Source organism: Magallana gigas, chromosome 9, assembly GCF_963853765.1.
Source record: "Magallana gigas chromosome 9, xbMagGiga1.1, whole genome shotgun sequence".
NCBI classification, from domain to species: domain Eukaryota; kingdom Metazoa; phylum Mollusca; class Bivalvia; order Ostreida; family Ostreidae; genus Magallana; species Magallana gigas.
Genome location: NC_088861.1, coordinates 34656811 through 34668935, shown reverse-complemented (window position 1 = coordinate 34668935; position 12125 = coordinate 34656811). Strand labels below are relative to the sequence as shown.

General features: G+C 35.6%; 1 long non-coding RNA gene across 1 annotated transcript; it reads right to left on the bottom strand.

The window, feature by feature from the left end:
* Positions 1–8858: 8858 nt before the first annotated feature.
* On the bottom strand, positions 8859–11919 carry LOC117692186 (uncharacterized). Its single transcript, XR_004603602.2, has 3 exons — positions 9754–11919; positions 9407–9631; positions 8859–8935 (listed from the first exon to the last, which is right to left on the bottom strand). It is a non-coding gene; the product is annotated as an uncharacterized lncRNA (long non-coding RNA).
* Between the last annotated feature and the right edge of the window lie 206 nt (positions 11920–12125).

The window sequence follows — 12125 nt, the reverse complement described above, 5'->3', positions numbered from 1 at the left end:
TGACACAAGGAACAAGAATATACCGGTATATGGTTTAAGGGTGGGGATCTCAACTGTTTTGAAGATATTAAGGGACTTGCTGTTTGAGGGGGTCAGGACCATCCACAGGGCCCATGACCTCCATAACATTTGATGCCCCTTGACATCAAAAACATGAATACATATGATTTAGGGGTCATGATTATAACAGTTTCTGAGATATATGGTAATTTCAAATTCCTGGGGGGTGGGGATGACCCAAGGGATAAAATCTAATAAACCGTATATATTGCCAGTAACAGTCAATATATGATTATGAAAACCCTATATTATTATCTTTGTACGTTTTCAAGTTACCATTTAAAATAGAGTCTACGATTCTTCCTACAAGGTTCAATGTTAGACCCCACACCCTTTTGACATACCTTAGGGTCATGACTTATATGCCATAATGATCTGATGCGCCATGACCTAAGGAGGAATAATATCTTTGGATTAAGGTGGGGATCTCATTGGTTTTTATGATATTTGATAATTTCAGGAAGAGCACTTGGGATCTTGACCTACATACATGTACCATCGGAAATGCCCTGAATAAAGAAACAATAATATAATATGTACATGATATATGATTCAATTTATGAACCCAGATATAGATCAATCATCTATGTTTTGTAATACTACCTATGTATATATACATGTATTATAAGTTTGTGTTTTGTTCTATACTATATATTCATGTTCATGACTGTAGTATATGGCTAAGTCTTATTTTAAATTACATTAAACAATTGTCAAATATATGACTTGGAACCCCCACCCCCAAACAAACTCAAATATAAACTGTTCTAACCCCCCCCCCCCCTTAATTGTCGAATGATCTATTAAAATCAAAATATAATTTGGGTGTCTAATAACTTTTATAAACTGGCAAAAAATGTTAGTCTTAAAAAAAAATACATTACACCTTGCATAATTGACAAATGATCTATTGAGATATGGATCAGAGGTCATATTTCTACCTTGGGATCAACTAGTATTCATTGACAAGTTAAATTAAAATTAATAACAATAAATGATTCAAATTATAAATGTTTGAACTCCACATTCACCCCCCCCCCCCCACCCCTCAAATCTAACCTGGTTCTTAAGATTCAGTCTTCTTAATACAATCTTACATGTGTGCAGTTGCAAATTTTAAATCATTTCTCATAGGCGTCGGAACCGGGGCCGGGGGGGGGGGGGGGCTTTTTGCAAAGTTATACCTAACCATCAGAAACACAGCATGATAGAGGGTTCAGCCCCCCACTTTTTCTCGCAGGAAAGATTATTGTTCCTAAATTTACCTTGAAAGCTTAACTCGTATAAAAATGATAATTACGTGTCTAGTACACTTACTTACATGTAATACACAAATTTAATAAGACATTGTTTATACAGGGTCAAGATGGGGTCAACTCAATAGTGCAAGTCTGACAAATGGAAAAAAAACCACTTTTGCAACTAAAATGTCAGAAACTTTACAAATGCGATAGGAAAGGTAACGATGATAAGCTTATTTAAATATTAAAAGATGATGATACAGTATGCTGTCAAAGGGAGATCACATTTAGAAAGTGAAAGTAGAACTTATGTATGCTGGCATCTCATTATATTGTGCTACTGCTACTACATGTATGTATTATGCTTACCTATATTGGTCAGCATCATAATGATAATCCAATTAAAACACAAAAATGAATTCCTTTAGCTGATCTTAACTAATCCTTTTCTGCAAATGGAAATCACAGACATGTATGTATACACGTGAACCATGATCTAATCGAAGAGCTGGGTAAAACTAGTACCCGCTAATGATACCTGCAGACCTGTGTTGTGTACGTAACTTCAGACAAAGATCAGTTATTTGTAACATGCATGTATTTTTGTGAGCTATTCTTCAAATCCACTTGCACTATTTTATTTGGTAAATAACAGCTTTAAGGTGGTGTAGGACACCTGCATATTGTGATGTATACTTCCTATTGAGATAAACAATAAAGTATATTAAATATTAATTAAATATTTACCCCCCCCCCCCCCAAAAAAAAATGTGACCTAATGTTCATTGAAGCGCAATGGGTTAGAGCGTTTACATGACTTTAAGAGCATTGGGATCCAAGATGTATTTTTGGTAATTTTACAATTGATATAAATGAATTTTCAGGGAGGGGGGGGGGGGGGTCTGGACCCCTCACTCCCACACCTTCTCTAAATCTGTGCACACGATGATGTACAAGCAAATCTTAAACCGGCAACTGCCGCGGGGAGGGGGCATAATTTAATTTTGTTTGTAATAATTATATAGACCGTTATACTTTCTATGACATGAAATGTTAAGATTATTGATTAACTGAAAATATACTGCAAACGGTTCAACCCCAAATTGCACATAAAGTGCTGCTCATGTGTATTATCATATGGGAAGGGATCTCATCGTTTAGTTATGAAATTATAATTTTTAAATGTATTACCGGAGTTTGCATGTGGCCTTCATTTTTAGCTCACCTGAGCTGAAAGCTCAAGTGAGCTATTCTGATCACATTTTGTCTGTCGTCCGTCTGTCCGTCCGTCTGTCCGTAAACTTTTCACATTTTCAACATCTTCTCAAGAACTACTATACCAATTTCAACCAAACTTGGCACAAATCATCCTTTGGCAAAGGGGATTCTAAGTTGTGAAAATTAGGGGCCACACCAGTTTTCAAGGGGAGATAGTTAGAAATTAATGAAAAATTTCGAGAAATTTTCAAAAATTTCTTCTCAAGAACCAGAAAGCCAGGAAAGCTGAAACTTGTATGAAAGCATCCTCCGGTAGTGTAGATTCAAAGTTGTGAAATTCATGACCCCCCGGGGGTAGGGTGGGGCCACAATGGGGGGTCGAAGTTTTACATAGGAATATATAGAGTAAATGTTTAAAAATCTTCTTCTCAGAAACTAAACAGCCAGGAAAGCTGAAACTTGTGTGGAAGCATCCTCAGGTAGTGTAGATTCAAAGTTGTGAAATTCATGACCCCCGGGGGTAGGGTGGGGCCACAATGGGGGGGTCGAAGTTTTACATAGGAATATATAGAGTAAATCTTTAAAAAATCTTCTTCTCAGAAACTAAACAGCCAGGAAAGCTGAAACTTGTGTGGAAGCATCCTCAGGTAGTGTAGATTCAAAGTTGTGAAATTCATGACCCACGGGGGTAGGGTGGGGCCACAATGGGGGGTCGAAGTTTTACACAGGAATATATAGAGTAAATCTTTAAAAGTCTTCTTCTCAGAAACTAAACAGCCTGGAAAGCTGAAACTTGTGTAAAAGCATCCTCCGGTAGTGTAGATTCAAAGTTGTGAAAATCATGATCCCCGGGGGTAGGGTGGGGCAACAATGGGGGGTCGAAGTTTTACACAGGAATATATAGAGTAAATCTTTAAAAATCTTCTTCTCAGAAACTAATCAGCCAGGATAGCTGAAACTTGTGTGGAAGCATCCTCAGGCAGTGTAGATTCAAAGTTGTGAAAATCATGATCCCTGGGAGTAGGGTGGGGCATAATGGGGGGTTGAAGTTTTACATAAGAATATATAGAGTAAATCTTTAAAAATCTTCTTCTCAGAAACTAATCAGCCAAGAAAGCTGAAACTTGTGTGGAAGTATCCTCAGGTTGTGTAGATTCAAAGTTGTGAAAATCATGATCCCCGGGGGTAGGGTGAGGCCACATTTGGGGGGTGGTGTTAAAGTTTTACATAGGAATATATAGAGCAAATCTTTAAAAATCTTCTTCTTAGAAACGGATCAGCAAGATGATTCTTTATAATTGTTAAGACTTTGGCTCCAGGACAATTCTTCGGCCTCACAAGAAGGTTCAGAGTTTGATGCAGCTAAATATCCCATATATAAACAATTGTAAAGGATCTTTTTGAGAACCGCAATACTCAACATGTGATATGACTATAAAATTGAAGCAGGCAGCTATTTTTTTTATTAGAATCTTTTTGTATTACTGTATTGAGTTATTGCCCTTGATTTATTGATTCTTAATTATTTTAATTAATGCATTCACTGTTAACCAATTATTGTGATGATTATTTTTATACAATAATAAATATTCAATGTATATAAGTTGTTCTGCATAAGTAGTTTTGGGTTAGGCCGGATTAGTTTGTTTATTTTTGATTTCCAATTTTTAGATACTATGAATTATTTTTGGCCGGCACATATATAGGGACAGTGTCTATTGCATTATGATGAACGACTGTTTGGGGTTAAACTTGAACAGGTACGGATAGATTGAGTGTGTGGACACCCCTGCTCTATCTAATCTTCGTGTTTTCTAATCTATGATACAGAGTGTGCGTTCTTTCCTGCCCTGTATCGCATGGATACAAGTGTGCGGTCATACCTGCTTGTGGTGGTTGTGGCTGAGCACCAGTGTATAGTCATCCCTGCTGGTGTTCTGGCATATCTAGCGCAAGTGTGCGGCACTCCCTGCTTGCGTTAGGTTGAGCTGTTGGCGCAAATGTGCGGTCATCCCTGCTTGCGTTAACGGTGGTACCTGTCGAGTTGCGTAGGTGTGCGGACATCCCTGCCTGCGTAACGTTGAGTCCCTATATATGTGCAGGAGCGGTAATTAAAGTCTGCTCTTGTAAATATTGGCAGCAATCAGGGCTATCCGAGTTCCAAAGGGGAAAAATGGATTTTATATATACAGGATCTACATGTATTATTGTACATTGTCCAGATTGTTTGTATTATGAATCCATTAAGCTGACTTTATCATACCTATTGTTCCTCAGGTGAGCGATGTGGCCCATGGGCCTCTTGTTAATTAAACTGGTACAAAACAGTGTTATTTAGGGGCAAACACTTGGTGCGGGTATTACTGTCTAATGACAGCATCTAGTTTATATATTTTTTTAGTTTAATGTATATTTTTTTCAAATTGCCATAGGCCCAAATAGGCCCTGTGGCACTTAACGTATATATTCAAATAGGCCCAAATAGGCCCTGTGGCACAGAAATGGTTAAACGGCAAACTCATTCCATTACAAATAGTTGCATCCGTCATTGTTTACATGTTATATGAGGTGTTTTTTTTTTACCAATCAAATTCAATACCAGTATGGTAAGCCTCGTTTTGAGGTCACAAACATTACTCAATCGCAACTTCTCGGGTGTTTTTCCGAGCTTGCCGGAAAGGCCCGAGAAGTTGCGATTGAAACATTACTCTCTGCTCGTCGGAGATTTACGGAGACAGCCGAGGGTCTGGTTGAACGTAGACTGGCAATGCCTGTCTGTTATGCACAATTTACATGCAGGTATCACACCGGTAATTGTTTTCACTATATAGCACTATAGAGGGGAAAAATTCGTCAAAATCAGTTTGAATTCCCCATGAAAAAATAATAGGAGGAAATGTTATTTGTTACCTATCTCATCAGCTATAAACACCATAAAAAGGGCAAGCGATACGGCATTTTCTCAAAATATCTAGCTCCAAACAGGTCTACCCTAAAAACCACGTGTTTTCCATTTGTATGTAAACAGACTGCACACTCCCCAGGAAGCTGCTGCATGTGCCCTGAAAGAATGAGTCCCTGTGAAAAAAGATCATCACCAAACAAAATACATGAAATATCCTATTCAGTGGAAAACTGAGTAAAGGGAAATATAAAAATGCAGTCAAGGAAAAAAATTATTCTGAAGTATATATGCAGTCAAGGAAAAAAATTATTCTAAAGTATATATGGAACTACAACAAAGTTCATTTTGATTGACCGATTACCGGTGTGATACCTTACAGACAGGTGATCAGTAATGTAAAGGGCCCTCTGGTGGCCGCGCTCATTGGCTGATAAAAATTATCGCTGACGCAGAAATTAAATATCTCGGGGAACCCAAAACAGATCACCGAGTGCAGAACAGCAACAAGTGTTATGGACGGTTATCTGAGTTTCTCGATTTCTCTTTGCATAAAAAATTGCACTTGCAAAAATTAACTGTGAAAGATATATATGACATTTAATTTTCTTAAGCTTTTACAAGGAAAGTGTATTAAAAGTGCTTAACATAATGACACTCTTGTTGTTTTGCCGACGGGCTACGGGAAAAGTATGATCTACGAAATGCCGCCATACTTTTTAAAAAGTTCTTTTAAACCAATATCAGTATTTGCTTTTGATTCAACCAGTCTAACACGGTCACTATTATTTTCACATACAATACAAATACTCCTTTTTCAGATTTTTGTTTCATGGGAGTATTAAACATTTCATATGCACAAAATTCTGTACATTTTCACACATAATGCTATTTTATTTTTGAGACGTTCACTTTGTTCCCTTATATTACAAATTCGTCATTAATTGAAAAAAAAACCCTGATACAACGGTAAAATGGTTTTTCTATTAAGACTGGCATATTTAATCAACACAGGAAACATAAATCGGCCGAGTATGGTGTTACAGACTCAGCAGATCGCGTAATTACTAGATTATTTCCCATACTCTGTACAAAGCAGCACCGATAGAGGGCGCGTCAATCAAGCCAGAAATCCCTAGCTTTGGTAATAGAGGACCAGTCTAGGTTGAACCATCCGGAACACCTCGGGCCTTTCACAGAAAAATACTGTTTTTCTGTGAAAGGCCCGAGGTGCTCCGGATGTAGGTTGAACGAGACTCACTCGGCACACTTCAGCCGATTCGTATCTCATCTCATTGATGTAGGTTACGGAATCGACCGAGGTTTGCCGAGAAGAACGATCACGTGATAGTTAAAACTGGTTCACTCAGGTTGTCGTATTTGAGAAAAACATGGCGGTCACCGCAGTGCAGACGTGATGTTTACATGAAGTGGTGATTTATCGAGAAAAATGTGACATGTGAATCGAAACGAGACCTGTGCATGTAATTCATCGAAAGGTACGACGTTTTTAAGTAATTTAATATAGTTTCAAAGTACGAAAAGTAGAAAAATCCCATACAATCACGAAATGTAGCGAAATTACAGATCCTTAATATAGTTTACCTACCCGATAGTGGGTTAATTTGTATTATTTAGTGACAACCAATGATTTTACTAGGTAGCTTTAAAAAGCAGCCCAGAGTTAAGATGATTCAAACGTCACTGGGTTTTTTCTGAAGTTTTAAGCAAAAAAAAAAAAAAATTAAACAAATGAATAAATAAAAAAAAAAATAATTAAATTAAATGCTTTTTCATGAAGTAAATGTACACCATGGTGTGTTGAGGAATGGATAAAGGTTATTACTTCTTATTGCACTAAATATTTACATTGTCATGTTAACCCAAACTGTTTTATTATTTCATCAAAAAAGTAGCTGATACAATTGCTCACACCTTAACCAGTTGTAAAGAGTCCCAACTTGAATTGCAAGTTAACTGAAGGAGACACATCTTCAAAAGAGAATTTTTTATGAATTGTTTTCAAGTTAGTTCAAAGCTGTAAATTATTGCAGCATTCAAGTACAATATTTGGTTATATTTCTAAAATGTTTATCAAGATTTTTATCATATCAAAAAAAATCTTCTTTTGTAATTCAATCTACAGTTCTAAAATTTAGTGTTTGTACTGGACCGGTATATAAGCCAAATTTCTTTTTTCATTATCAATATTTTAACTCCAACTCATCATCGTAAATTATGGCACTACAATTTCATCGTCAATATAAATGGGTAGATGTTTAATCCATTTTGCATGTTTGTTCTGACGAATAAACTGGTCAATTTTATTAGTCCCCTACAGGTTTTCACCGTATGGGACTATGGCTTTCCTCTGCGTCTGTCTGTCCCACTTCAACTTTCTACACTTTTTTTCTTGATGCGTTTGAGGAATAAATATGAATTTTGCTGAACAGCTTCAAAATGTCAAAGTACAGATCAAGTTTACACTTTTGTAGCGTCTGGTTGACATATTTTCGAGAAAATGAATTTTTTATATTCCAATTTTTTAATGTTCGGGTTCAATATTCTGCATAACAGTGCATTGTTTTCACAATTTCCACAAACCGGTAGGGGAAGTGTATTGCTTATGCTATACTCTCAGAATGCTTGTTACAATTTGTGATTATTTTGCTTATGTGATTTACTAACTAAACTGGAATGGTGTTGTATTAAAAGCTACTTGATAAAAACATATAGAACTTGCAGTAGTGAGTACTTCAACTTAATTTTAAACCTAAATAAAGAAGAAAAGAGAGAAATCGTGCACAGCTTAAATATAGAAAATATCTATCTTAATCAAGTTGTATATGCATGGCAAAAACTTGAAGTGAAGGTTGGGATGTCATAAACCTAGTATATTTAAGGGAATGGCGTGCAGGAATACAAAATAAATCAATGAGATGCTTACTATGGGGTGGATGGGTTGTTATATTTTTGAAAAAAATACACTGCTATTTTTGGGTGGGGAAAATAAGATGGATAGGAACTAGCTGAGAAATGTTCATTGAAAACTTAGACAAAACAATTATGATTAACAAAACAAAGTTGAAGACAAAATTGTGTTCACAGACAGGGTGATTCCAGCATACATCCAAACTTTGTTGGTGTGGGCAAACTAATTTTCATAATTTAAGTATGGTACATACCTTTATTAGGCACTAGAATTGTTAGCCACTAAATTCACATGATTTTAACTTCCAAATCACAATATATATCAGTTGATATCAAAGCAACCTCAATTTTATGATGGGATCCATTGATTCAATGAGAAATGTGTAAAGAAATGCACTTGAACACTTTATATATTCACTCTGCCAAAACTAAGTAATTCTGTTCTATTTTTCACAAAAGATCCTTTTTTCTTTTCACAGACAGATATTTTTTCAGGTACTGATGACTTCAAAGTTGTCAGATATAATTTGGAAAGCACTTGGCTCCTCTAAGTATTTTTTCATGGCTCTTTGTGTGACATATCCTAAAAGAAAGAAAGAAATGGTATTTAGGGAGTGAAAATGGTGTTTGAAGTGTAAACAATTTGTTTCGGTTAAAAGCTACATATATTTCATATAAAAGCTGTTTTTGCAATGTTGGAAATCAGACCCAAATTTTGTCAGTGTGATGAGCTCTATATAAGAAAAAACTGAGACAAATGTATCAGGTTATTCCTTGGACATGTTGGAGTCGTTTGAAAACTATGGTTGCAATTTACAATGAATATTTCCTGATGCATATTTATAAATAAAAAATTAACATAATGTGTATATCAGTTCATGTGCTTGGTAAAAGTAACATTCGGGAAGAGGCTTGACAACAAGTTTGTTTAACTAAAATTGTAAAAATATTTTTTGACATTGACAAAAAAAAATTACTTCATCTTTCATTACTTTCTTTACAAAGGAATAAACAGTAACAATATTATTAAACATATAGACTACCATCTCCATACCTGATCAGAGAATAAATAAAAAAGAACGTCAATATCACTTCATTTGGGGGCCACTCGACTCAAAAACATTTGTCGAGTCTCTTTCATTTTCTTTGTCTCCGTGTGCATAAGCCCATTACAGGCATGATGATCTTGCTTGAAATCCTTCTCGTTTAATACTGAATAAGCTTACAACATCACATAATCAGGTGATCATACTTTAAACTGGGGTGTTTACAATCTGGTCTGCAATATGAAAAAAATGAATTGGAAATCATTTTTATTAATACTTTAAAATGCGTTTGAATTAAACTGTATAATTTGAGGAAAGTTGCGTGAGATGTTTCGATATGATATTAAGATTATACATGCATGTTGGTTTGGTTTCCCATTCCATTTGTATGTCCATTTGTCTTTCACAGTTTTCTCTCAGTCTCAGCTACTGCACCTCTTGCATTTCATAAACTCATTTCTAATAAAAACTTGATGGCAAAACATAGAGATTACAATATTTTACCAGATAGTTACTTGGTCAAAACTACAGGCACCTGATTTTCATAATAAGAATAATTTAAAATACCCTATATCTAATAATACACAAGGTACCCATCTTGGATTTATTTCAAACTGTCATATCATATCTCGATCGGTCATTCAACATCTAGGCTTGCAACAAATTCCACCAAATCGGTGCATTATACCTGTCATTAATAAAAATTACCCCTTAATCTGCATCTACTGCGACAGAACGCTAAATTGTGGATGGCAGTTGACATTAATATAATAATTGTGTCATACATTGGATAGATGCAGATTGAGGGGTGATTTCATCGATGACAGATGTGATTGCACCGTTTTGGTTGAATTGGTTGTAGGCTTACCGTAGATGTTGTATGACCGATTGGGAGTCACAGAGAGGATTGCATAATAATTTTACTGATGAGTTTTATGCAAAACTTTCAGCTGATATGACAGTGAAATAAATCCAAGATGGCCACGATGGGTACCTAGTGTATTGTTAGATATAGGGCATTTATTATCCCCTTGCGCAACTTGTTGCGAAGGGGATATAGCATCGCTACCGTGCATGTGTGTGTTCGTATGTATGTATGTATGTATGTATGTATGTGTGTGTGTACACTCCATTTCAATTTTCTAGTAAATTAAAAAAAAAACCTTACAATAGAATTTCCTCAACCTTGCACAAATATGCCCCATTGTAAAACAATTAAAACAAATGCAATATCATATTAATTGGTCAAATTTTTATGCAAAAACTTACATAAAATTACACCATTGTAAAGGAGGGGGCATACATTATGACAAAATTCGTTCAAAACTAAAAATATTTATCATAGATTGCACACTTCTGTAAAATAACAAATTAAAAATGCATGTGCCTTTCCAAACCACTAATACTATTACAAATTCTTATTTTATTAAAATAATGTCATAATCAACTTTGTATACAACTTAGCAATCGAAATTTCTGAATAAGTTATCAATCACCCAGAGTGAAAGCAGCGTGACAGAACAACGTTAAGGTGAGTTAATAGCTTAATGTGTGTTTGAATGTTTGTTATTATCCCCTCGCGCAACTTGTTGCGAAGGGTATATAGCATCGCTTCAAGCAAGTTAAAGAAAACCCTTGCACGGAAATTTATCAAACTTCGTATACCTATTTGGCATGGTACATGTAAAAGGACAAAGCCTGGTAGTTTTCAAGTCAATTGATTGAGTACTTTTTGATATTCGTTAAAATAACACAATTTTAAACAGAAATCTTATGTGCGATTGGACAATAACTACTTCTGCTTCACTTCTTCGAAACCAAAGTGAAAGTAAGCAGTTCAAATCAACAACTTGATATTTTTTTGATTCAGGTACAGGTAAAGAAAACGTAGTTTTTGAAGTAATGGAGGGTTAGTAGAATGTGTTCTTCTCATTTACATTTACATAACTATATATTCCTAAATAATGCATCCCCACACAATAACTCGTGTCGCGAGGGGATGCTCCGCTTAGCGGTGCCCTTGTTTTTATGTTAAGTCAGGTGCTTGTGGTTGCAATAAGTTGTAAAAATCAAAATATTTCTCTATTATAACATGTATAACCATGATAACACAATTTTTTTTTACAATTTTGATTTCATGTTCATTGCAACTTGGGGGTCCTATCTTTATAAAGTAATTACCCTGTTGCTGAGATCATGGACGAAAATCTGTCAATAGATGTTTTTAATAATTGCTGTTTTAACAAATTTTTTCTGCCCAATCTATTCAGCCTCTCAGATATTGAATGGACACTTGAAAATCAATGTTGAATGTCTTTGTGATTTTTACCTAGGTCACCTAAGTCACTCGTGTGAATAATTGCCATTGGCCTACGTCATTGCTGTCCGTCTTGCTTCCTCCAATAACAATTTTACCTTTATTTATAACTTCTTGAAAATCACAAGGGGAAAAATTGTCACCATCTCTAGGATAAGAGGAATTTAAATTGGGGAATTCATTACCTTACCCCCCCCCCCTCTCCCAGAGCTTCATAGGCGGGACCAAATATGTAAAAAGGCTAATTTTTAAGAAATATCTCTACTCCCACACATTAAAGAAGAGGCCCTCAGGCCTTGGCAGTCACCTGAGTCCCATATCCTTCAGACTGACCTGTCAGAGAGTCCCATGTTTGCATTTTTAGTTTAATTTTTAAGTCTAAACCCTAATCTGAGACTTCTCTGCCTGTT